Source organism: Mobula birostris, chromosome X (assembly GCF_030028105.1).
Source record: "Mobula birostris isolate sMobBir1 chromosome X, sMobBir1.hap1, whole genome shotgun sequence".
NCBI classification, from domain to species: domain Eukaryota; kingdom Metazoa; phylum Chordata; class Chondrichthyes; order Myliobatiformes; family Myliobatidae; genus Mobula; species Mobula birostris.
The window spans coordinates 38,914,979-38,942,120 of NC_092402.1; the positions used below are offsets into that span (position 1 = coordinate 38,914,979).

Consider the following 27,142-nt stretch of genomic DNA (forward strand, 5'->3'; position numbering starts at 1 on the left):
ACAAGAATTAGGTGCAAGAGTAGGCCTTTTGGTCGCATCTACTATGCATTAAGATGATGATTGGACTTCCACCCTTATTGTTATTCTCCTGACTAACCCCATATTCCTTGATTCCCTTAATGTCCAGAAATCTATCTGTTCATTTGGGGGGGCGGGGGGCATGATGATTGGGATGCAGTTCTTTTTTTGTACTGGCAGGGGGAGGGGGTGGTTTGATGTTTCTCTGAATGACTTCCTTATTCCTTCTTTGTTTCGTGGCTATCTGGAGAAATACAAATTTCAGAGTTCTATATGGATACATGCTTTGAACCTTTATCTCTGTTTGGGATAATCTCAGTCATTGTGTCCTCACAACCTTCTGGGATAGAGGATTCTAAAGGTTCACCACCCTCTTGAGTAAAGAAGCGTCTCCTCATCTATGTTCAGAGGGCTTATCTCTTATCCTGAAACTGTGCCCCCTGAATTTAACTCTCCAGCCAAAGTAACAATCCTCCACATTTCCACCTATTGAGCCATGTAAGAATTTTGTAAGTTTCAGTGAAATCATCAGTCGTCTTCCTTCTAAATTCTAGAGAACATAGGCTTAGTCTATTCCATGTCTGTACGTACTGTACAACAAACCCATCATCCCAGAAAGCAATTTAACAAATCTTCACTGCACTCCCTCTATGGAAAATAAATCCTTTATTTTATGGAAGGATATTAAAACTGTACTTTGTAGTCTAGAGGATGTTACAATTTTATTCAGATGCCTTTACTCCCTTGCTAACATTCTCCTGCAATAAAAGGCAACACACCACTTACATTGTTCTTTATCTATTCCACATCCTTAAAGAACTCCAGTAGATTAACCAAGCAAGGAATTGGCTTTTAGACTGGATTTGAAGTTTTTCTTTCTGCTGTGGTTTGGATGTGAAGCCAGATCTATGAAAAGTAGAATTAAATTTGAAACTTTAGTCTTTCTCTATTTTATACAGCTTAATGTGTCATGAAATCATTGCAAACTGTGTTCAAAGTTAATTTTATTGCTTTTATAGTGTCCAAAGTAATAACACTGTTTGGTTATTTAGTCTAAATACAGCTGTGTCCTGGCACAAACTGGCCATTTCTTGTTCAAGATAAATGTCCCTTTTTATATTCTCAATATATACATATACAGTTGCACCAACATTACTACAACCGAAAAGAAACTTTATTTTAACTTCATTTGTAGACTGTACAAAGTTGTGAAGTGACTGCAGAAAACCTGTAAATATGGGCAGGTTATGTGAGTGGGCAAAAAAAAAACTGGCAGGTGGAATATTGTGAGAGAAACGTGAGGTTAACAATTTTGAAACAGAGAAATGAATATCGTTCAAAGGTTGTGAAATAAATAATGGAACTAGTGGAAATCTGGGTGTCCTTGCATACGAGTTTTTAAAAATTAGCCACATGTACAGCAAGTAATTAGGAAGATTAATGGAATGCCAGTGTTATTGCAAGAGGAATAAAGTACAAAACTAGGGAAATCTTGCTGCAACTGTACAAGGTCTCTGTAAGAAGTGTTGTACATAGGTTCAGTCTCTTTTTATAACATATACTGGTTTCCCCTGCCATCCGAAGGTAGAGCGTTCCTATGAAACGGTTCGTAAGCCGAAATGTCGTAAAGCGAAGAAGCAATTACCATTTATTTATATGGGAAAATTTTGTGAGCGTTCGCAGACCCAAAAATAACCTACCAAATCATGCCAAATAACACATAAAACCTAAAATAACAGTAACATATAGTAAAAGCAGGAATGATTTGATAAATACACAGCTTATATAAAGTAGGAATACTTCTCTACAACGATTGCCTGCACAGATCTCCGTAGTGAAAATCTCACGCAAGCGCTGTTGGCATAAACGCGCTCTCTAGTAACCTTTAAACTATGAAGCTACCAAATCTACCAAATAACACGTAAAAATACACAGCCTATATGAAGTAGAAATAATGTATGTACAGTATAGTATCACTTACCGGAATTGGGAAGACCTCGAGCACACTGATGATGGTGTGTTAGACTGAGTCATCACAGGTTGGGTGGTGCAGTGGCCCCCACCCTCTGGGCCGCCGACTGATACATTGCCGTGAAGCACACAGGGGTAGCCGGGAGGCGCACAGCACATCTTTAAGAAAAAAGCCGAAATAAACATGCTAATTAATTAGGTGCTGCCCAGCACGTGAATGTCGGCGCAGATCAGAGGCAATTGCCGATTGCATCAGCAGTGATCTGGACCGACAATTATGTGCTAGGTGGCACCTAATTAATTAGCATGTTTATTTTGGCTTTTTTCTTAAAGATGTGCTGTGTGCGTCCCAGCTACCGTTGCATTTTCCGCGAATCGGTATCTGTTCGTGGCCTGGGGGTTGGGGTGGTGGGACACTGGGGTGTCATCTCATCGCCTATTTCCATTAGAGCAGGCGGCTCATCTTCTTCTATCTCTGCCCGCCTCGATGTCGAAGGTCGAGGTTTGTCATCTGCTGTGGCTGAGGTGGAAGGCTTGCTTGACTGCTGAGCCTCGCGCATTTTTCTATCACACAGTTCTTTAATAAGGACTCAAACCATCCTGCAAATATCTCCTAAACCAACGTACCCTTTCAAAATTAAAGTCGTACTTTATCATTACTCATTCGGTTTCGATTGCTATCCTTTCCTCTTCCAATTGCATCAGCTCTTCATCTATCAGTTCTTGGTCATGGGATACCAAAACCTCTTCAACATCATGTTCGTCAGCTTCCACAAGCCAAACTCACATTGTCCTTACTTCGTTCACCACGATCAAAACGCTTAATTATGTCTAGTTTTACGCTAAGTGTAACACCCTTACGAGCTCTTTCAGGCTTTTCCAATACCTCAGAACTCATCTTGCAAACAGCTGCTCAATGCAACGTGTTAAAGCAAAGCAGTTCCCAATCCGGGTGAGAGCAGCTGCTTGGGGCGCGTGCTGAATTTTTTTTCGTAACAGTGAGGTTTCGTAAAGCAAGCGTTTGAAAAGCGGGGGACACCTGTAACCATATAACAATTACAGTACGGAAACAGGCCATCTCGGCCCTTCTAGTCCGTGCCGAACTCTTACTCTCACCTCGTCCCACCGACCTGCACTCAGCCCATAACCTTCCATTCCTTTCCTGTCCATATACCTATCCAATTTAACTTCAAACAACAACATCGAGCCTGCCTCAACCACTTCTGCTGGAAGCTCATTCACACAGCTACCACTCTCTGAGTAAAGAAGTTCCCCTTCATGTTACCCCTAAACTTTTGCCCTTTAACTCTCAACTCATGTCCTCTTGTTTGAATCTCCCCCACTCTCAATGGAAAAAGCCTATCCACGTCAACTGTATCCCCCTCATAATTTTAAACACCTCTATCAAGTCCCCCCTCAACCTTCTACGCTCCAAAGAATAAAGACCTAACTTGTTCAACTTTTCTCTGTAACTTAGATGAAATCCAGGCAACTTTTTAGTAAACCTCCTCTGTACTCTCTCAATTTTATTGATATCTTTCCTATAATTCGGTGACCAGAACTGTACACAGTACTCCAAATTTGGCCTTACCAATGCCTTATACAATTTCAACATTACATTCTAACTCCTATACTCAATGCTCTGATTAATAAAGGCCAGCATACCAAAAGCTTTCTTCACCACATGAGATTCCACCTTCAGGGAACTATGCACCATTATTCCTAGATCCCTCTGTTCTACAGCATTCTTCAATGCCCTACCATTTACCATGTATGTCCTATTTTGATTAGTCCTACCACAATGAAGCACCTCATACTTTTTCAGCATTAAACTCCTTCTGCCATCTTTTTGCCCACTCTTCTAACTGGCCTAAATCTCTCTGCAAGCTTTGAAAACCTACTTCACTATCCACAATGCCACCTATCTTAGTGTCATCTGCATATTTACTAATTCAATTTACCACCCCATCATCTAGATCATTAATATTTATGACAACCAACATTGGACCCAGTACAGATCCCTGAGGCACACCGCTACACACTGTCCTCCAATCTGACACACAGTTATCCACCACTACTCTCTGGTGTCTCCCATCCAGCCACTGCTGAATCCATTTTACTACTTCGATATGAATGCCTAATGATTAAACCTTCCTAACTAACCTTCCATGTGGAACCTTGTCAAAGGCCTTACTAAAGTCCATATAGACAACATCCTCCGCTTTACCTTCGTCAGCTTTCTTAGTAACCTCATCAAAAAATTCAATAAGATTTGTCAAACATGACCTTCCACGCACAAATCCATGTTGACTGTTCCTAATCAGACCCTGTCTATCCAGATAATTATATATACCATCTCTAAGAATACTTTTCATCAAATTACCCACCACTGACGACAAACTCACAGGCCGATAATTGCTAGGTTTACTCTTAGAACCCTTTTTAAACAATGGAACAACATGAGCAATACGCCAATCCTCTGGCACCATCCCCGTTTCTAATGACATTTGAAATATTTCTTTCAGAGCCCCTGCTATTTCCACACTAACTTCCCTCAAGTCTTAGGGAATATCTTATCCGGACCCAGAGACTTATCCACTTTTATATTCCTTAAAAATGCCAGTATTTCCTCTTCTTTAATCGTCATACTTTCCATAATGACCCTTCTTGTTTCCTTTATTTTACACAATTCAATATCCTTCTCCTTAGTGAATACCGAAGAAAAGAAATTGTTCAAAATCTCTCCCATCTCTTTTGGCTCCGCACATAGCCGTCCACTCTGATTCTCTGAGGGACCAATTTTATCCCTCACTACCCTTTTACTATTAACATAACTGTAGAAACCCTTTAGATTTATTTTCACCTTGCTTGCCAAAGCAGCCTAGTATCTTCTTTTAGCTTTTCTAATTTCTTTCTTAAGATTCTTTTTACATTCTTTATATTCCTCGAGCACCTCATTAACTCCAAGCTGCCTATATTTATTGAAGATCCCTCTCTTTTTCTGAACCAAGTTTCCAATATCCCTTGAAAACCATGGCTCTCTCAAACTTTTAACCTTTCCTTTCAACCTAACAGGAACATAAAGATCCTGTACCCTCAAAATTTCACGTTTAAATGACCTCCATTTCTCTATTACATCCTTCCCATAAAACAAATTGTCCCAATCCACTCCTTCTAAATCCTTTCGCATCTCCTCAAAGTTAGCCTTTCTCCAATCAAAAATCTCAACCCTAGGTCTAATCCTATCCTTCTCCATAATTATATTGAAACTAATGGTATTGTGATCACTGGACCCAAAGTGCTCCCCAACACAAACCTCTGTCACCTGTCCTACCTCATTCCCTAACAGGAGATCCAACACTGCCCCTTCTCTAGTTGGTACCTCTATGTATTGCTGCAAAAAACTATCTTGCACACATTTGACAAACTCCAAACCATCCAGCCCTTTTACAGAATGGGCTTCCCAGTCTATGTGTAGAAAATTGAAATCTCCCACAATCACAACCTTGTGCTTACTACAAATATCTGCTGTCTCCTTACAAATTTGCTCCTCCAGTTCTCGGTCCCCATTAGGTGGTCTATAATACACCCCTATAAGCGTCACTACACCTTTCCCATTCCTCAATTCCACCCAAATAGCCTCCCTGGACGAGTCCACTAATCTATCCTGCCAGAGGACTGCTGTTATATTTTCTCTGGCAAGCAATGCAACAGCTCCCCCTCTTGCCCCTCCTATTCTATCACACCTGAAGCAACGAAATCCTGGAATATTTAGTTGCCAATCACACCCCTCCTGCAACCACATTTCACTAACAGCTACAACATCATATTTCCAGGTATCAATCCATACTCTAAGCTCATCCATCTTTCTTACAATGCTCCTAGCATTAAAATAGATGCATTTAAGAAAATCTCCACCTCTTACTCTCTTTTTATCCTTAATGGAGCAAACAACTTTGTTATCTTTTTCTTCCTTGTCCCCTACATCTTTGGTCTGAGTGCTCCAGATCTCTGTCCCCTGCCTATCCTCCCTCACACACTGTCTACTAGCTTTCTCTATTTGTGAACGAACCTCCTCTCTCCTAGTCTCTTCAATTTGATTCCCACCCCCCAACCATTCTAGTTTAAAGTCACCTCAGTAGCCCTCGCAAATCTCCCTGCCAGGATATTTGTCCCCCTAGGATTCGAGTGTAACCCGTCTTTTTTGTACAGGTCACACCTGCGCCAAAAGGGGTCCGAATGATCCAAAAACTTGAATCTCTGCCCCCTGCTCCAAACCCTCAGCCACGCATTTATCTTCCGCCTCATTGAATTCCTACTCTCACAGTCGCGTGGCACAGGCAGTAATCCCGAGATTACTACCTTTGCAGTCCTTTTTCTCAACTCCCTTCCTAACTCCTTATATTCTCTTCTCAGGACCTCTCTTTTATCTAAAGAAGAGTGTTCGTTGATTGAAGGTTTACGAGATGGATTCCTGTCCTCATGAGAAGAATTCAGTAAACTGGATCAGTATTGTCTGGAATTTGGAAAGTGAGATTTGATCTTGTATACTTCCCATCATATTTGACAGGATAGCTGATGTTCAAAATATTTCCCTTAGTGGATGAATTCAGAACATGGAGGCATGGTTTCAGGGTAAAACAGTTATTCACACAGCAGCATCAGACCAGCAAAGAGGGCACTCACTCCCCAAACAGTTTTAAAATTAAGGCTCTACCATGGGTCGCTCATTTTAGAAAGAGAAGATGGCATTTACTTTCTCAGAGGGCTATGGATTTTTAAATTTATCTGCCTTGGACAGTGAGAGAGACTGAGGTTTGCATTCTATTCCGTGCTCACGGGTTATAACCAATGAGGGAATTAAGAATTACAGGGATCATAGATAAAAGTGAACCCAATGCCAAAACCAGATTGGCACTGACCTTGTCAAATGATTAAGTAAGGTTGAGAGGATGTATGGGTACTCCTGCTCCTATTTCTTATGTTCTTAGTGCTTAAGGTCTGGTTAAACTGTTTAATTGTGTACTTGCTATCTGCCCAAACTCTGGTTGCATAAAGTCAATTTGACCCAACAAAGTAGTAAGCTCCTAATTAAACCAGAAATCCAGATAGATACAGTTTTATTTTTTTGACCTCCCAACAGAATAGTTTGATTCAGTTCTCAAATCTACTTGTAGACTAAGCATATTAGTCAGATTATGAATGGTGCTTTTGACTGTGGCATGAGCTGGTGTGGTGTTTAAATACAGTGTATAGAAGTAACACTAATGCTGCATTAAGTCCTCACAGTCAAAAATATTTTTAACTCAACACCTTAATTCATTCAAAGTTCCAGTGTTGAGTTCCGTATGCATTTCTTTGCCAAATACTGGAGGGAAAACAACATTAGGAAAGGCTCCTGTTAATTTCGGGTCTAGTTTTCAGCCTTGTGTGTCAAAATCCTAATGTATAGGGGTTGAGTATGAGGATGGGAAAACCCATTGATTCACAAAAAAGGTGGACAAACCCAATGTTTGCTTCAGGTTACATTAATGCATTGTTTTGTCATGGGATGAAAGGGAGTCTTTGCATGTGGAGGAATGAGCTATTTGAGGAATGTTACAGGTCTTGTATTCATATGTGTTTAATTATGCACATCATGAACAAATGACTCCCAACTTCCTGGGGCTGCACATTACGTCAGCTGTGTTTCCACAATGCCTCCAGCTGTCTCTGTAATATTGGCAGTTTATATTATTAAATGAAGGAGTGTGCTGCAGTCCATTTTATCAGGACAGGTCCTCCTGAGTTGCTTTTTATTCGGTTTGCTAATGATTTCTTTGTCATCAATAAGAAAGCTGATGAATTAATTGCAGCAATAAATCTGTGTATCTTTCCCAATTAAAAGTGAACCAAATAAAACTCAAAAAATCTTTGTCAGTTGGCTTATCTTGGAAACCAATTATATCTTTATGAAAGGCAGAGGTTTATCCATAACCCAAATTAATACCCTATTTAAATGGCCATTGGTAAACTAGTCAACATGGCTATGGTTTCTGCAGAAACGTTACCCCTGGAATTAACTGGGCTCATTCAGCTGATCACTGAGGATTACAATTTAGATTTTGGTTGTTTCCTCCCCTCTGTCTCCATGATGTACAGGTGAACATGACCCCACCTGCTCTGAAAAACATCTCCTATCTTACCCAACCTATCACTCTTAGTTTCAATCCATGTTCCAGCGTTGATTTCAAGAATCAGAGCCTCATGGGCAGAACTCAAAACATTTCTTTACTTAACATTCCGCACACATCAAAAAGTAGCTACACCAGGGAACTGAAAACTATCTGGTTTTCTTTCCCTCACCGAATGACGGTCATAATATTCCACTTCCACCTTTTATTAACTTGCCCCACATCAAGGGCTAAGTTGGAAGAACTTTCTGATGTACAAGAAATTGTAAGACTTCTGGGGATTCACTCCTTAAAATGGGAGGTCCCAGCATGCGATGTGTGGCCTGCAATTATCAATTATGCGAAGCAGACTTCTTAATTTGTGTTTACCAGCCTTGGTTAAGTGGTAACACTCAAGCAGTGAGTCAGAAGGTTGTGGATTCAAGAACCACTAGGTTTGTGCACATAATCTAACATTTCAGTCCAGCCCAGAATGAGTGCTGTACCGTTGGAGATCCTGCTTTCTGAGCGATATTCTGCTTGGATGTTGTGGTTGCAATGAAGACGAAGTTGTCATCATTACATCAAAGAACATAGTACATTACAGCACAGTACAGTACCTATGGCTCACAATGTTGTGTCAGACTTTTAACCTACTCTATGATCAATCTGACCCTCCTGTATAGCCCTCTATTTTTCTGTCATCTATGTGCCTATCTAAGAGTTTCATAAATGGTCCCTCATGCACCTGCATCACCACCACTCCTGGTACAACAGAAACAGTATCTTCTAGTGTTAGCATGTGTATAATTAAACTTGGAATTCCAGTGACTCCTGGAGCATCAAATGGAACTTGCACATGGGAAAACAGCAAGCGAACAAAAACATGATATGTATATATAACTTATCCTCTATCTAATGACCTGAAGACTTTGTTACTGTACTTTTAATAGTCTAGTCTTATTTATTGCCTGAAAACTTCTCTACAATTTCAAATAAATCTATTGTTTATGGATTGTAATCTCTCAGCTAAATACTTCAAAATGTGATGAAAATTCTAAAACTTTGAAGTATTTCTTACCTTGCACCTTAATGTGTATAGCCCAATCTTTATTTCAGGTTCTGAAAAATAGTAAAGGTTATGTCTATTCCTTCACTGTTTCCTGTGTGTGAGAATTGATTAATGGAATTAACTGCTCAGTGAACTAGATGACATTACTGTAAGCAAACTCCGTGAACCAGTGCTTGGCAGCAACCAATGTGGAGAAAGGGAAAGATCAGCTACAGCAATCCTCCAGGGAAGTTTTCTTTGAGGTCAGATCTGAATGCCATTGGTTCACTGCCCGAAGTAAAATGTAAGCCAATAAACCAAAGCCCCTTCTGCTCAGTCAGCCAAATGTAAAATGCTATCTGAGGATGCTTCCTGAGCTGCTGATTGTTTTCAGCATTTTCTATTTTTGATTCAATTCTTCTTTATATCCCAGCCTACATTTATCCCTTGATTGCTATCAGAAAATGATGATAAGAGGTCCATAAGACCATAAGCCATAGGATTAGAAGCAGAATTGGGCCATTCGACCCATCAAGTCTGCTCCACCATTCCATCATGGCTGATTTTAATCTCCCTCTCAACCCCATTCTTCTGCCTTCTCTCTGTAACCTTTGGCACTCTTACTAATCAAGAAGCTATCCATCTCCACTTTAAATATACCTAATGACCTGGCCTCCACAGCCATCTGTGGCAAAGAATTCCACAGATTCTACAGATTCAATAGATTCACTCTGTTTCTCTTTCCACAGCTGCAGACTGACCTACCGAGTATTTCCAGAATGATTTTTGTTTCAGATCTCCACTATCTTGAGTATTTTGCATGTGATTTCCTCCCTCCATATTAGAACCTTATTGCCTGGCTGTTTACTTTGTTGTGCACTAATGTGAATGCAGTGCTTTGCTGCAAGATTACAATTAACATTCTTGCAAAGTACTTCACTTGCTGGTGGGTGGAGTAGTGGCATCTGCACCAGACTTCAAGGTGAGTGGTCCGTGCTGGGTTGAGTGTCGAGCGAGCAACTCGGCCTCATTAAAAAAGACATGCTAAAGAAGTGGCAAAATTGCCACCCGATGCGCCACAAGGGGTGAAGAGGAACAACAATAATGCATTTCACTGGGTCTGAAATATTCGTGATAGCTTGTATTGAGAAAAATGCTTAATAAATATCCTGTTCTTTATTAAACCAAATTAATTATCATAATCAATTTTATTTAAACTTACTTTTCTGTTAACCTTTAAACTTTTTGATCATGCAGGGCCAGGAAAGGCAGCCCCTTGATATATTTGGACCAAACAATACTCTGGACCATGGTCTAAAGAGCTGAAACCAAAATAATGCTGTTTCTAAAACATCATTCCATCTGTTGATATGTGTCTCCTAGATTCCAAGACTCCTTCTGCCTCACCATTGTGTATTTTTTTTTTTGCTCTCTTTTTTCCCCAAATGTCTTTGTAAGAGTCCTCAACATCAATCGTGCACCCACTTCCTCTGCTAGGACATTAAATTGATTCGCCTGTAGCTTTTTAAAAAAAACCTGCAGACAGTAGAAATTTGACACAAAAACTGAAAATGCTAAAGATGCTTGATAAGTCAAGCAGTATGCATAGAGAGGGGAGCAGAGTTAATTTTAAAAGTAGATGATCTTGCATCAAAACCTGGTCTTTAGTTATTTAGTTTCAATTATCCTTCTTCCGTATGTATACTCATGTTCACAGCATTCCAGTTCACACAATCATTATTCCTGAATCTAAAGCATAAAGGAAAAATTGTGACAGATATATCTACACATCTTCATCTCTTATCATTAGGTCCAGGAACTTGGTTTATTGTGAGTGCTGTCATTTTCTATAATCTATTTTTCCATGTCAGATCTACTGTCCACCCTCCCTCCCCAACACTTACTGAATTCTATTTTTCTCCCTCTGTTCTCTTTCATGCATAAATAAACTTGCTGAATTTTACCATTGTTTGTTATTAAACTCCTTTTCATTATCTGTTTCCAATGGTACACCTGTCAAATGAAAACAGCATTCACTTTGTGAGGTATTCCTCCTGTACACTCAGTGACCACTTTATTATGTACACCTGTACACCTGGTTGTTAATGCAAATTTTCAATCAGCCAATCATGTGTCAGCAACTTGATGCCTAAAAGCATGCAAACACAGTCAAGGTGTTCAGCTGTTGTTCAGTCCAGACATCAGAATGGGGAAGAAATGTGATCTAAGTGACTTTGACTGTGGAATAATTATTGGTGCCAGATGGGGTGGTTTGAGTATCTGAGAAACTGCTGATCTGGGATTTTCACACACAATAGCCTCTAGAGTTTACAGAGAATGGTGCAAAAAAGAAAAGACAAGCAATGAGCAGCAGTTCTGTGGGCGATAACTCCTTGTTAGTGAGAAAGGAAATGATTAGGGGTCATGCTGGTTGAATTTTCAGTTTAAGAACTGAATGGTTGAAAGGAAGTAGCTGTTCTTGAATCTGGTGGCGTGGGATTTAAGGCTTCTGTATAATCTGCCCAGTGGTAGCTGTGAGAAGATGGCAGTGCCTGGTCGGTGGGGATCCTCAATGGCGCAGCATTTCCTGTAGATACAGCTGCTGGTTGGGAAGGATGTACCCATGAGTCCACTACTCTCTGCAGCTTCAGTGCATTTGAATTACCGTACCAGACCATGATGCAACCACACAGGATACTGTTAACAGTACATCTGTTGAAGTTTGTTAGGGTGTTCGGAGGGTTTGCGATTGCATCTATGTGCTGGGCCCAGGATAGGTTATCCAGGATGTTAAAGCCCAAAAATTTAGAGCAGTTGGCACACCTGCTGATCCCCCAAAGTAGATTGGTGCATGTCTGCCCTCCTTCGTCTTATTGAGGTCACCAGTTAGTTCTTTGGTTTTACTAGCGTTGAGCAAGAGGTTGTTGTTGTGGCACCACTGAACCAGGTGCCTTAGCTCGCTCTGTTATGTTGACTCATCACAACATGTGATTCTTCCAAGAGCAGTGGTGTCATTGGCAAATTGTATAATGTATATACAGTCTTTGCCCTGCATGGTCTGTGGTTTATTGGATTTTGCCAAATGACTATATTTACAGAACAAGGACTGTGCTGTTTTCAATGCCATCCTTTGTTACTTAATAACTAAATGCCAATTTCGATGAATAAATGTGAGCCTACTCATAGAATTAAATAATTCAGAAAAAGCCCATCTGTAAGATCAAAGGTAACTGAGTATTTTTGGAGTGATTAGCACATTTTATATGAAAATCATGTGAAAATTATTTTAACTCAGGATATAATGAAACCACAAGCACTTCTGTGGACTTTTCACTTTAATGCACCTGACAATTCTCTGATATCAGACAAACTCGCCTAATGATATCATTATTTGAGTAACGCAAACTCCTGCCTTAAAATTGTAATTGGAGGTCAAAGGTATGACCTATGAGTATTGTAGAAGAATCACAACAAAACACTAATAGAGTTATTGTATGTTTGCAATATTATTTGTATTTATTTCCCTCTGCCAACTATTGAAGTTTTCACCCCTCTTTTAATATCATTAAAATTGCCACAGTAACAATTACACCCTTCTGTTTCAACAAAAAGAAACTGGTTCCCTCTACTTAATTTAATTTTGTTTAATTTTTAGCTTTTTTTTTAAAAAAGCAGTTTTTTAAAGTTAAAACTTACACTTTTGCTGCCCATATGCTTTTAGGCTTGAAATTGACTGGTCCATTTTAAGCAAAGCCATTAATTGCTACTCTAAAATGAAGAATTTAACACCACATTAAATATTAACCAATAGAACTTTAAGTGCATCAGTTTAAATTGTCCTTTTGAGAGCTGAGTGATGGCTAACTACCTAATTATAAATCAGTAATTTTCCTAATGAGTTAATTATAGGTTATAACCAACATTACTGACGTGTATTTTGAATGTAAGAAGAAAGTGGAAAATCAGCGATGCATAAAGCACAACATAAACTATCCTAATAGCTAAGTTGGGAAATCACAGAATCATTTGAAAATTCAGCATGTATTCAAGCTTGTGTTTTTTAAATAAAAAATGAAATCTGTCTCTTACAGAAACAAATCTGACTCAACTCAAATCAGAGCCTTTCTCCATTTGTATGACGACTGTAAATTAAATGCTCTATCATTTCATATTTTTTGTTAACATAATAGCATTATTTGCTATTTAAATAGTTAATAAAATTCACTTTGAACTTTTTTAAAAATCAGAGTACATATGCATCATCACATACAACCCTGAGATTCATTTTCCTGTGGGCGTACTCAGCAAATCTATAGAATAGTAACTATAACAGGATCAATGAAAGATCAACTAAAGTGCAGAAGACAATAAACAGTGCAAATACAAATATGAATAAATAGCAATTAATAATGAGAACATGAAATAACAAGATAAAGAGTCCTTAAAGTGAGATCATTGGTTGTGGGAACATCTCAATAGGTAAGTATAGTTATCTCCTTTTGTTCAAGAGCCGGATGGTTGAGAGGTAGTAACTGTTCTTGAGCCTGATGGTGCAAGTCCTGATGGCATCAGTGAGAAAAGAGTATGGCCTGGGTGTTGAGGGTCTTTGATGGATGTTGCTTTCCTCCGACAATGTAGATGTGCTCAATGGTTGGGAGGGCTTTACCCATGATGTACTGGACCAAATCACTGCCTTCTGTAGGATTTTGCATCCAAAGGCATTGGTGTTCCCATACCAGGCCATGATGCAGCCTGTCAATATACTCTCCAGTAAACACTATAGAAGTTTGCCAAAGTATTTGATGTCATGCTAAATCTACACAGACTCCTAAGGAATTAAAAGTGCTGTCATGCTTTCTTTGCAATAACATTTATATGATGAGTAAATAGAACATGAGAAAAAAGATATAAAATACTAGTAAAGAAGAAACGGGACTGAGGTGCAAGATCAAAACTAGAATTTTTTTGTAAAAGAAGCTGATTGAAAGAGTTGAAGGTGGAAAGAAAGAGGACCATCATCAAGATGTGAAAGAAAGACTATCAAAACCAGCTACAGAATATGCAGTCTTATGAACTTTCCTAGAAGTGGGAAATGTATAGTGGGAGCACTAGCTTTAGTTACTGAAGGGTGAAATTACTTCAACGATGAAGGAAATAATAAGAGATTGCATGATTAGAATGATGAATGGAAAGGATATAAGGCAGTAGTTGTCTTAGGATCATCTGGTAACCGCCATAATATAGAATATATTAATGTGGAGATTAGACAAGCATATAGTAAAGACAGAGGGACGATGTTTTCAACAAAATGCACTGAGTAGCTGAATGCAGACATGCATCAGAAGAGAAGAACAGGAGTAGACCATTGTAGTCCCGAGTCTGTTCCAGCAATAAATGAGATCGTAGTTGATCTGTGCAGCGGTTCACCAGGAGAATATGATGCATTCCCATTCAGAGCTGCAGCTTCATAGTTCCAGGGTCATTTGTTTAAGCCTGACCTCAGCTGCTGTCTGTGTGGTATTTGCATGTTAGCCCTGTGATATATGAGTTTCCAGATCCTAAGAATCCACTGGTGAGTTGGTTGGCACTCTACCTTTCTCCTTAATCTTGATAACTAACAAAAAGGGATGTTAGAATATAGATATATACAGAAAGAGAGGGAATGAAACTGGTTGCTTTGGTGATGGCCTTCATCCATGTTGTAATAATTAATCAACCAGTATTTGTTCTACATCTTTTAATACCTCTGATTAACCAGCATCTAGCAACCTCAAATTTAAATAGATCAATTATCAGTTGTAGAATAAGTTCTAAACTTTCACCACTGCATGTGGAACAGAGTTCCCTAACTTTATTCCGAAGAAGGCCTATCCCCAATATTTTGATTAGTTCCTTAGTTCTAAACTCCCCATTTAAAAATAGTTTGTCTACTCCATTACATCCCCTTAAAATCTTGAAAACCTAGTTACCTCTTTTTATAAACTAATCTTGAAGATCCAGTATCAATCCGCAAATAAACATTATATCCATTCCTTGACTAATTCTGCATGTCTCTCCTTGGGTACAGTGATTGAACCAAGACCTTTTGGTGAATTTCCTTTGATTCCCTTAGATTACACAAAATTATGAATGTCATTACGTTATGATGAGGGAGTCTATCCAGGGAAATTTGGATTGGTTAACCTGACATCTGTTATCAATAAATGAGATCCATTGTCAGGGCAGGTTCCCTGAAAATCTTGAAATTTTCCAGCCAATCATAGAGAAAAACTGTGGATCTAAAAGTAGGAACGTAAGAGCATAGGAGCAGGACTAAACAACTCGGGCCTAGCAGCCTACCCTATTCTTCAACAGTGCCATGGCTGATCTGCCCCTTCACCTTTACTGTGCCCCCAAATCCCTCATCCTATCTGATGAACTTGATCGGAGATAGAATTTATTCTGCAACAGCAGTGCACAACTTTGTCAATTCAGAACATTCTAAGGGTCACTTCTTTAATGCATAGCAGAATGAAACAATATTTCTCCTTCCAAGCAACTTGGATGGTTTCAATGCTATCTTTCACTCTTGCTCTGACATAACTTTTCAGTTCGATTCAGACAATTGAGCAAGTGGAAGCAGGAACTAGGTAAAAAGATAAATCTGGAAGTGGTTAAATCATACCAAATTACTTTTTTTCTCTGGAAAGGTTTCATTGATGGTTTCCCTAGTTTTTGAGTACCGTGGATACAAATGAAGGGAGTACATTTAGGGTGCAGTACACCCACCTTTACAGAAGAAACAGCAGGCAAGGAATCATATCTAGGCCTTATCAGAATTAATTTCAAAATTTAAAGTAAATTTATTATCAAGTATGTGCATGTCACCATATATGACCCTGAGATTCATTTTATTGCAGGCATTTACAGTAGAACAAAGAAATACAACAGGATCAATGGAAAAACTACACACAAAGACTGACGATCAATGTGCAATGAAGACAAACTGTGCAGATACAAAAAAATAATAATCAATCAATAAATAAGTATTACTGAGAACATGAGTTGTAGAGACCTTATAAGTAAATCCGTAAGTTGTGGAATCAGTTCACTGTTAAAGTGAGTGAGGTCCAAGTGGCTCAGGAGCCTGATTGTTGAAGGGTAGTAACTGTTCCTGAACATGGTGGTATGGGATCTGAGGCTCCTGTACCTCCTTCCCGATGGTAGCAGTGAGAAGAGAGCATGGCTTGGATGGTGCTTTGCTGTGACAGGGCTCCATGTAAAATTTTTAAAAAGTTTGCAGAACCAATATGCACTGCCATTTGTCTGGGGGTAATATTGATGTCTAGACATCAGAACTTTGGCAAGCTTTATTATGGGCAGGATTGTGTATGGTGGAGTGTATTGAAAATAGTTTTAAATCAGCAAATGGAAAGATAGAAAAACTCGATTATGCAATAAAGCATGGGACCAGTTGAAGAGTGGGAGAGGTATGTGGTGCTACAGATTTGATAGTCAGTTTACAATATGATGTTCCTTCCTTATTTTCCTAGAGACAAATTACTTGTGACAGCATCCATCTGCTAAAAAGAGGTCAAATATTCTCAGACACTTTTGAGTCATATAATTTCAGGCAGCTAATCCTTTATTACAGTAGCATTTCTGAACCTACACACAAATAAGGCAAAGGTGTAGTTTAAGAATAAAGATGATGAAAGCATTATCTATATAAAATACTTTAGTAAGTAGTTTTAAATCCACCCTTTAATCAAAGATCTTATGGCTTCTGTAGTATTATAGCATTTATAAAGCCAGATTACTATGAACTTCATTAAATATGGGCTCTGCAAATTCTTAACTAATCTTGGAAGAATAGATTTTCCTGGTTGAGAGTTATTTTTTTAATGCATTGGATGCCTTGTCAATGGGAATGATGCTTAATCAGACTGCTTTGTAAATGTTACTGTTTCTCATTAAAACCATGTACAGGATTTAATGAATAACATAGCTGTAGTAGATTCAAGGCAGAAAGAGATGTTCTTTTTAGCCCCTTCTCCTTCATCTATTAAAGGTGCTAAATGATTATAAAAAGGCAACTCTTTCCCCTGGTGTCAATTCTTTCTATGTGGGTTCAGATTGATGGGATGCCATTTCATTTTTGTACACTACCATCAAAGCCACTGCCATCTTCACTGAACTCCTGCAATGATATTTCTTTTTTTTCCCCTCTCTAGGGAGCACTATCAAGTGCAGTTCCCCTATTGATACCCTAGCTGAGAGTGACTGGTACCCTTGCATGATGGTCATATTACTACTTAATCCCGGGAATGAAAGGGTTAACAGTTTGATAGTTCTGGGCCTGTACTTACTGGAGTTTAGAAGAATGAGGGGGGGATCTCATTGAAACCTATCAAGGTCTCTATAGAGTGGAGAGGGAGAGGATGTTTCCTATAGTGGGGAAGTCTAGAACCAGAGGGCACAGACTCAGAAAAGGGAAAGGAGCAGTACTGGTTGTGGGTTTCTCAAGGAAAAAGGGAGGGAGTGCCCATCACCATAAGGAAGGTGAAGGTAACACTTCAGAAATCTCTCAGGTTTCCTGTGCAGCATGTTAGCATACTGCAACTGGTAGAGCCAGCTCTCTGATGGACTGCAGGTACAATAGTGGAATTCAAGAGAATTTTTGTACACAGCACAATCATCATGGGCTGAAGGGCCTGCTTCTGTGTTATTCTGTTCTATATTCTATGACAGTGATGCAAGTCTAGAAATTTGTTTGCATGTATACATTCTGTCTGTTTACATCTGGAATATGTCCATCTACAGCAATTTTAGTGAAACAGAAACTGTGCACTGGATGTAAGTGCTTTCCTTGTACTCTGAGGTATACGGTAGTAAGAATAGTGAACAGACTTTTAACTGGTTTATGCTCTGACCCCAACAGCAGAGTCCTGGGAGGAAGCAAGCCCATCTGTTTATCATTTGGTTTTAAGCCCCTTACTCTCTATAATAAACCAAATGATAAATCTAACGGGTCAGCATACTTTCTGCACTGAACTAAAATAGTTATCTCCATTTTTATTAACTTTCAAGGCATTAGTCATGGGATAGTTTAGGCAGCCATGCATGGTTCCTCTGTATTGAACAGTCTAACAGGGAATGGCAAATCAATCAACCACAGATATGTTAAACGTATTTGGAGTTTGTGAGGCAGCCCATTAAATAGTGAGCTCACAAATGGTACGATTTTTGCCAGTTAGCCAAGCAAGGTGTGATTTTCATGATTTAATATTCATGGTAAAACCAGAAGTAGTTGTCAGTGACCTCAAACATAGTTCCCCTCAAAGATTTACTGGGCATTTGAATGCATGTTTCCTTTTCTGCCCCTTTCTACAGTGCATCCACAGTATAGTATCCAGCAATAATGCAGCCAATCACATTAAAGTAGTCTTACAGACTGTAAAATAACCAGTAAAAAGGAAATATAAATCACATTTAAAGTAACAGATAGAAATTGAGTTAACATTGAGAAATACTCTTGAGCAAGAATTGCAATATAAAAACAGTCATTTTAAATATTTACCGTGTTAATCATATTAAAATTAAATTGGGCTTATGGGAGGGAATGGAATTTCATTCATATTTTCAGAGCCAGAGAGGGAGTAGAGCATTAATGATTATTCATACTTCATTCATTAAGGTTTAACATTATCATTTTGCTTTTATTGCCTGTCTTGAATACATAGAAAAATATAGATATTTATAACACATCAGTAACTGCCACTGATGTATTATGTAACAGTGCAGAGTATCACTTCAGTTATTTTTTAATTGTGGATGTAAAGATAATGGAAGTGTTAGTTTTGTAGAGTAATAACAGCAAAAACTAACTGTCATTGTTAAAACAAAATCCAAGCCAATCTATATTGATAGTTGACATGAATATTTAAAGCTAACAGGGGAGCAATGTGGGCCTACTGTGATTTCCCCCCCACCCCCTGTTTGTCTTCACTACATTGTGTTCAATTCCTCAAAGTTGAACCATTCTAATATTTGTTGTAAGTGGCAATTTTTAACCCCTGAGCTCAGGAAATGGATACTAGAAGCCTTCTGCATCATGAAGGGCATGGCATCCCAATCTTTCAATATCAAAAATAACACAGGTGTAAAGAGACTCAGGAGACTGGTGACACTGGAATTTGGGACAAAAAAAACAAATTGCTAGAGGAACTTAGCTGGTCTGGCAGCATGTGTGGATACAGAGGGGTTGTTGATGTTCCAGGTCGGGACCCTGCATCAGGACTTAGAGTATAGAAAATAGAGTCATACTACAGGGAAACATGGCCCTTAACCCAACTGGTCCATGCTGACCAGATGCCCTTCTAAGCTATTCCTTTTTACCTGTTTGGTCCCTGTACCTCTCAACCTTTCCTTTTCATGTACAGTACCTGTTGAAGTGACCAGATAAAAGGAATCAGTGGGAGAGCCTATGTTCAAACCTCAACACCAATCACTCCCAATATTTGGTGCAAGAGCACTGAATCCAATTATCCTGCCTCTGTCATGTTCAGGATGTACTCAACATAGGCTGGTATCAAATCTAAGACCATTAGATTAGATTATGAGAATACTCAGTCCTCTTTTATTGTCATTTAGAAATGCATATATGCATTAAGAAATGATACAATGCTTCTCCAGCGTGATATCAGAGAAAGCAGGACAAACCAAAGACTAACACCGACAGAATCACTTAATTATAACATATAGTTACAGCAGTGCAAAGCAATACCATAATTTGATGAAGAACAAACCATGGGCACGGTAAAAAAAAAGTCTCAAAATCCCCGAGTCGATCGACTCCCGAGTCCCCGATAGCAGGCGGCAAAAGGAAGAAACTCCCTGCCATAAACCTCCAGGCACCGTCGACTTGCCGATGCCTTGGAAGCAGCCGACACAGCTGACACTGAGTCCATCCGTCCGAAAACTTTGATCCTCCGACCAGCCCCTCCGATACAGCCTCCCGAGCACCATCCTCTGCCGAGCGCCTTCGACTTCACCCCGGCCGCTGAAACACACAAAGCCGAGGATTTCGGGGCCTTCTGCTCTGGAGATTCTGGTTACCACACAGTAGCAGTGGCAGCAAAGCGGGCATTTCAGAAGTTTTCCAGATGTTCCTCCGTACTCCCATGTCCGTCTCCATCAAATCAGAATTTTGCATGGTCCCCTACTTGACAGATAACAGATATTCATCACCGGAGAGGCCGTGCGCGTTGCCGTTGCGCCGCCATCTTCTCCTCCTCCTCATCTAGTCTAAATGCCTCAATACCATACATCTTTTATTTTCATATGGAGTGTGGCTGCTGCAAATTGACCTCACAATTATTGCCCATTATTGGACCATAAGATCGTAAGATATAGCAGCAGAATTAGGCCATTTGGCCCATCGAATCTGCTCTGCCATTTCATCGTGGCTAAACCAATTTTCCTCTCAGCCCCAATCTCCTGCCTTCTCCCCTTATCCCTTCATGCTCTGACCAATCAAGAAATAAGAGAATTAAATGTATGCTAAGCAGATAGTTAGCAGTGAATTGTATCACTGTGGGTCTGGACAAAATGGGAGACAACAGCTACAGCACAGTAACACATTTGTTTTTAGTTATATTTTCTTTAATTTATTCCCTCAAACTTTCTCCCAAGCCTCTTTGTCTGGGGAAGTAGTCCAGATCATTAAGATTTTAATAGCACAAGAAAACAGAATGCAAGAATAACCTGGCAGGTCAAGCAACATCTGTGGAGGCAAAAGGTGTAAGTCAATGTTTCGGGTCAAATCCCTGTATTAGGATTTAAAGGGAAGAGGAAAGATGTCCAGTATATAGCAGAGTGAGGGTGGGGTGGAAATGAGGCTGAAAGGTGGAACCAGATGAGATGGGGGGGGGATAATGATGGGCAGATGGAACCAGATGGGGAAGTGAAGAGGGGAAGCAATGGGAAAGATAAGAAAAGGAAGAAGAAACCATGGAACTAAATAGAGACAGATACATTAAGGGCATTTAAGAGACTTGGACAGGCACATGAAAGAAAGACAAACAGAGGGCTTTGTGGGAGAGAAGGGTTAGATTGATCTTAGAGTAGGTTAAAGGGTTGGCACAACATCCTGGGCTGAAGGGCCTGTACTGTGCTGTACTGTTCTATGATCTATGCTAAATAAGACCATAAGACATAGGAACAGTTAGGCCACTGCTCTGCCGTTCCATCATGGCTGATTTATAAACCCTCTCAAACCCATTCTCCTGCCTTCTTCCTGTAATCTTTGATGCCCTGACTAATCAAGAATCCAACAACCTCTGCTTTGAATGTACTCAATGGTTTGGCCTACACAGTTGTCTGTGGCAATGAGTTCCATGGATTCACAACCCTCTGGTTAAAGAAATTCCTCCTTATCTCTGTTCTAAAGGGATGTTCTTCTATTCTGAGGCAGTGCCCTCTTGCCCTCGACTCCCTCACTAAGGAAACATCCTCTCCACATTCACGCTATCTAGGCCTTTCAACGTCTCTACAGGCTGTACATAAGTAGGATACTGATTAGCTGTGTAGAACCAGTGACTAGGACTAGTTAAAAGTAAGTACAGTGGTTGACATGGCAATTGGGCTGAAGGGCCCTGTTTCTGCACTGTACAACTCCATAACGATCTTGTGCCAGACAACATTGCACCTGACAGCTCTATGCAGGCAACACATACAAAATACTGGGGGAGCTTTTACGTCCAAAAGGAACACCCAGGACCTCGCAATCAAAGATGTACAGCAGGGAAACAAGTCGTGTTCAAGTTCAATTGTCATTCAGCCATACATGTACACAGCTAAACAAAATATCAGCTCACCAGTACTTGTTCAACCTGGTCTATTGCTTTCGAAGCTCTCCACGTGGCCTCCTCAAGAGTGGTGACTAATGGATGGACTGTAAGGAATTGTTTGGTGGAGCACCTATGCTCTGTCAAGCTTCCTGTTGCATTTCATTTTAACTCTCCTTCCTTCATTGCTACAGTGAGGCCAAACAAATTGTAAAAACAACAACTTGTATAACATTTGGGTAGCTTACAACCCATTCATATAGACGCTGTATTTTCCAGTTTCAGGTAAAACACACACGTGTTGATCTTTTCCACTCCCTCCCTCAACTGGTCATCTGGTTCCACCAATCACCTACCGGCCTCTGTTTCACCCTCCCACATACTGCTATACACCGGCCATTTTTCCACTTCCGTCTTATACATCATGAACTTTTCAACTTGAAACATCAACTAACATCTGTTGTCTTCACAGATGCTGCTTGACCTGCTGAATTCTTCCAATGTTCTGGTTTTTCTTTTGGTTCCATATTTCAGATCTGCAGTCTCTTTTGTCAATGACCGCTGGCTGTCCTGCCCTCTAGTGTGGTGAAGATCTATATGTTATCTTGTTATGATATTACACTTTATTGTTTACCTGCACTGCACTTCCTCTGTAGGTGTTACATTTTATCACACATTGCTATTTTTTTACCTTGTTCTACCTCAATGCATTGTGTAAGGATTTGAGCTGTATGAATAGCTTGCAAGACAAGCTTTTCACTGCTGTATCTCGGTGCATGTGACAATAATAAACCAACTCCAATTCTAAACTGCTCTTTATTGTAATCTTGTAACTAAAGGCATATGTCTTGTAAGACCCTTCCTTTTTCACTGGCACTTACAAATAATGGGATAGAAATGCACACAAAGTGCTGGAGGAGCTCAATATGTCAGGCAGCATCTATGGAGAGGAATAAGCAGTCAACGTATTGTGCCGAGAACCTTCACCAGGACTTGCATGAAATTTCCGGGATAGAAATCCATCCATAGTCACATGTGCTAAATGTGCAAGATAGAAGTGATACACCTCCTTTCTTTCTTTTTCCATTTCCCATCTGGTTCCCTTCTCACCTTTTCTCTTCCCTCAGCTGCCTATCACCTCCCTCTGTTGCCTCTCTTCCTTCCCTTTCTTCCATGGTCCACTGCCCTCTCATAACATATTCCTTCCTCTTCAGCCCTTTACCTCTTTCACGTATCACCTCCCAGCTTCTTACTTCATCCCCCCACCCTCCTCTTCATCCGTTTTCACTTATCACTTTACTTTCCCCCCACCTTCTTATTCTGGCTTCTATCCCCTTCTATTCCAGTCCCAATGAAGAGTCTCTGCGTGAAATGTAGACTGCTTATTCCCCTCCATAGATGCTGCTTGACTTGCTGAGTTCCCCCCACCATTTTGTGTGTCGCTTAAACCTGTAAAGTGGTTCTATCATGTTTAATGTAGTGCAGTTCTGTTTATAGCCAGCAATGAAATTATCAGTAAACTCTTATTCCTCGGGATACCAACATCGGAATAGGCTTTCTTCCTGTAGCAGTTTAGATGATTGATGTCTTATTGTGGAGAGCAGAACCTGCTGCACTGCATTAAAGAGTGCATTGGCATAACATTTACCAGTATCATTAGCTTCCAAGATCATGACTCTATCTGCACACTGGCATCTGACAGAGCAACAATTCTCTCCAGACTGAAATATCAGTTTATCATCATGAACGTGGATTCTTGGAATGGAGAGAGAAACCACAGTGTTCTCACCCAGAGCAAGAGTTCTGCCAGATAAATGAAGTGACACATAGCTTTGAGATCATTGGCTTACCTGATGTCAGTTTTAAAACTCTGCAAACATTCATAGGTTCCTACCAGTCAGTGTTTAACGCACACAGATTGCAGGCTTATTTAGAAATGTCACTGTGGGAATGAAATAACGTATGAAATGTGGAAATCAGGAAATCCAATCATAAATCAGAAGGTTTAATGGAACTCTGAGGCTGTCTTGGGCTGTCAGGGCCATAGAATGTACCCTGTAAAATAAACAGGATGTATTGCAGTCATCCAGTAGCACCAAACTGAGTAGAAATTGATGCAGTCCCATAGTGTAAACAAGAATTTTCACTCTATGCTTTGACCCACAAATCAACACTTGGATTATTTTGCTGAAGCACCTCATATATTTTCTGACTATAGAGTTCATGAAGGGGGTGGTGCAGAGGTGCTTGGGTATCAGGTCAGGTGGGTGTTATGAGGAGAATCCTCAGCAGCTAATTAATGGAGGACAGTTCAGTTTGAGCAGATGTTTAGCAGCATGGGCTATCCAAATGAGAGGAGGTTTAGTCAGGTGGCAATAGAGGGTGGAAACAAAATAGAAGGGAGGGAATTGAAGACAATAAACTTGGCATCATTGCTGATGGAAAGTTGAAGCTGGCAACTGACTTCAGTTAAGAGCTGCTTCATTATTCTTACATTCCCTGTGTACCGGGTTGTATGTTGAGCAATTGAGATCAACAAATATTGTACTCCACTTGATGTCACTGGTGATGGCACTAGTCCCTGTACTAATATGCTACGCATGCTAAGTGCCAGCAATAGGCCCTTCAAATCTAATCTAAAGATCATAGCTTTCATCATATTGTTACTGTAATGCAGTCCCCATTGCTTAGTGGTACACTGCAGATGGAAGCCATGTGACACAGGTAAGTGAAGGTCGAATAATCTATTTGCCCACCCCCATTGCTCAATTTAACTCCCAGTGACCTTTTCACACACATGTTACTCATACCCATTTGTCAAAAATTACTGTAATCAGATAGATGTACCTCAAATTATCATTGCTAATGGTGAGATGAAGATTGGTTTAAATAATTGATTTGGATTCAATAACGGGAGCCAATCTCATCATGCAGCAGATCAAATTCTCAAAGTGGCTTGAGACAGCTATTGAGGCAGTGAGATCCTCCTCTGATTCTGAGAATCAAGGGATGTGGGATTTGTGCAAGGCAGTGCTGCTGACATACAAGCCTAATAATGGTATCAATGACCAGTAAAGAAGGCATATGGGGCTGACTTGTCTACTGTTCCTCTTATTTCATATGTTCTTATGCAATTGCAATCAATCCGTTCAAAACAGAACAGTCTCAACAGAATGGAACTGTAAATAGGACCTGAAGGATAAAGGAGGCCTTGCACTAACATAGCTACTACCGGCGTCTCGGAAGGCAACACCTACACTGCACCATCCTCTTAGCACTGTTCCAGAGTCAGCCTAGACTTTGGTACTCAAGTGCCAGGTGCGTTGATGTTAAATCCATAACCCTATAAGTTCTGTAGCAAGGATGCAACGGCTTTATTACTGTTAGAACCTTTTAACCTAAATGGATGAGGTGGTTTCTTCCCCTCTGCCATCTGATTCCTAAATGGACATTGAACCCATGAACACTACCTCACTTTTATTATTTCTGTTTTTGCACTATTTTTAATTTAACTATTTAATATACATATATACTTTAATTATTTATTTTCTGATATTATTATGCATTGCATTCTACTGCTGCCAGGAAGTTAACAAATTTCATGACATATGCCAATGTTATTAAATTTGATTCTGATTCTTGTGTCTCAAATAGTGTTTAGATTGTCCCAGGCTTGAAAGCAAACATTATATTCATATATTGGCTTATTTTTGTTTTCTTTCTCTTTTTCAACCTGATAAAGGCTCAGTGGTTTAGTGAACAGGGATGTACACATTGGTGTGTATTGTATTTAGATTAGATTAGATTAGATTCAACTTTCTTGTCATTGATACAAAGCCAATGAAATGCAATTAGCATCTGACCAGAAGTGCAAAAGAATAGTATTACTTATAAAATAACTGTGAATAAAAAGTAAGTGCTACAGCACACAAATATAAAAGTACTGAGACAGTACAATATGGGTGCAATACTGCTTAGCGCTGTGATGTGAGATTCAGCAGGGTCGCAGCCTTAGGGAAGAAGCTCTTCCTGTGCCTGCTGGTGCGGGAGTGGAGGCTCCTGTAGCGCCTACCGGATGGGAGGAGAGTAAAAAGTCCATGGTTAGGGTGAGATGCATCCTTGATAATGCTTTTCGCCCTTCCCAGGCAGCGTTTATGGTAGATGTTCTCAATGGTGGGCAATTTGGTGCCGATAATTCGCTGGGCAATTTTCACCACCTGCTGGAGTGCTTTGCGGTCCGATACAATTGCCATACCACACTGAGATGCAATTAGTGAGTATGCTCTCAATGGTACAGTGGTAAAAGTCCATCAGTATCCTGGGACAGGGGTGAGCTTTCTTGATGCTCCGCAGGAAATAAAGGTGTTGTTGCGCCTTTTTGATCAGGATGGAGGAGTTCAGGGACCAGGTGAAATCATCGGAAATGTGGACACCAAGGAATTTGAAGTTTGATACATGCTCCACTACAGCTCTGTTGATGTAGATGGGGACATGAGTGTGGCTCCTAGCATGCCTGAAGTCCACAGTGACCTCCTTGCTCTTCTGGATGTTAAGGGCCAGGTTGTTGTCGGCACACCATGCGGCCAGGTGCTGGACCTTGTCCCTGTAGGTCGACTCGTCATCCCCTCTGATCAGACCAACCACCGTGGTGTCGTCTGCGAACTTGATTATGGAGTTAGAACCATGTACAGGAACGCAGTCATAGGTGAAAAGGGAGTACAGAAGAGAGCTCAGCACACACCTTTGAGGCACGCTGGTATTCAGGGTGAGAATGGAGGAGAGGAGGTTGTCTAATTTAATAGATTGGGGTTTGTTAGTCAGAAAGTCCAAGGTCCAATTGCAGAGGGATGAGCTGATACCAAGCTGGTGAAGTTTGGCGATCAGCTTGGAGGGGGTCACAATATTGAATGCCGAACTAAAATCAATGAACAGCATTCTGACGTAAGAGTTGGGTCTGTCCAGGTGGGTCAGGGCAGAGTGAAGTGCCGTGGAGATGGCGTCCTCTGTAGACCTGTTGGTGAAATAGGCAAATTGATGACGGTCCAGGGTAGAGGGCAGGCAGGATTTCAGATGTGATAGAAGTGATTTAGATGCAATGCTGTAGAAGGGTCTCATGGAGGACC

General features: G+C 40.2%; 1 protein-coding gene across 6 annotated transcripts in view; it reads left to right on the forward strand.

Annotated features, from left to right (window-relative positions):
* The window catches only part of etv4 (ETS variant transcription factor 4), a 206,793-nt gene that overhangs the window by 112,435 nt on the left and 67,216 nt on the right, over positions 1 to 27,142 (forward strand). The window lies entirely within an intron of this gene.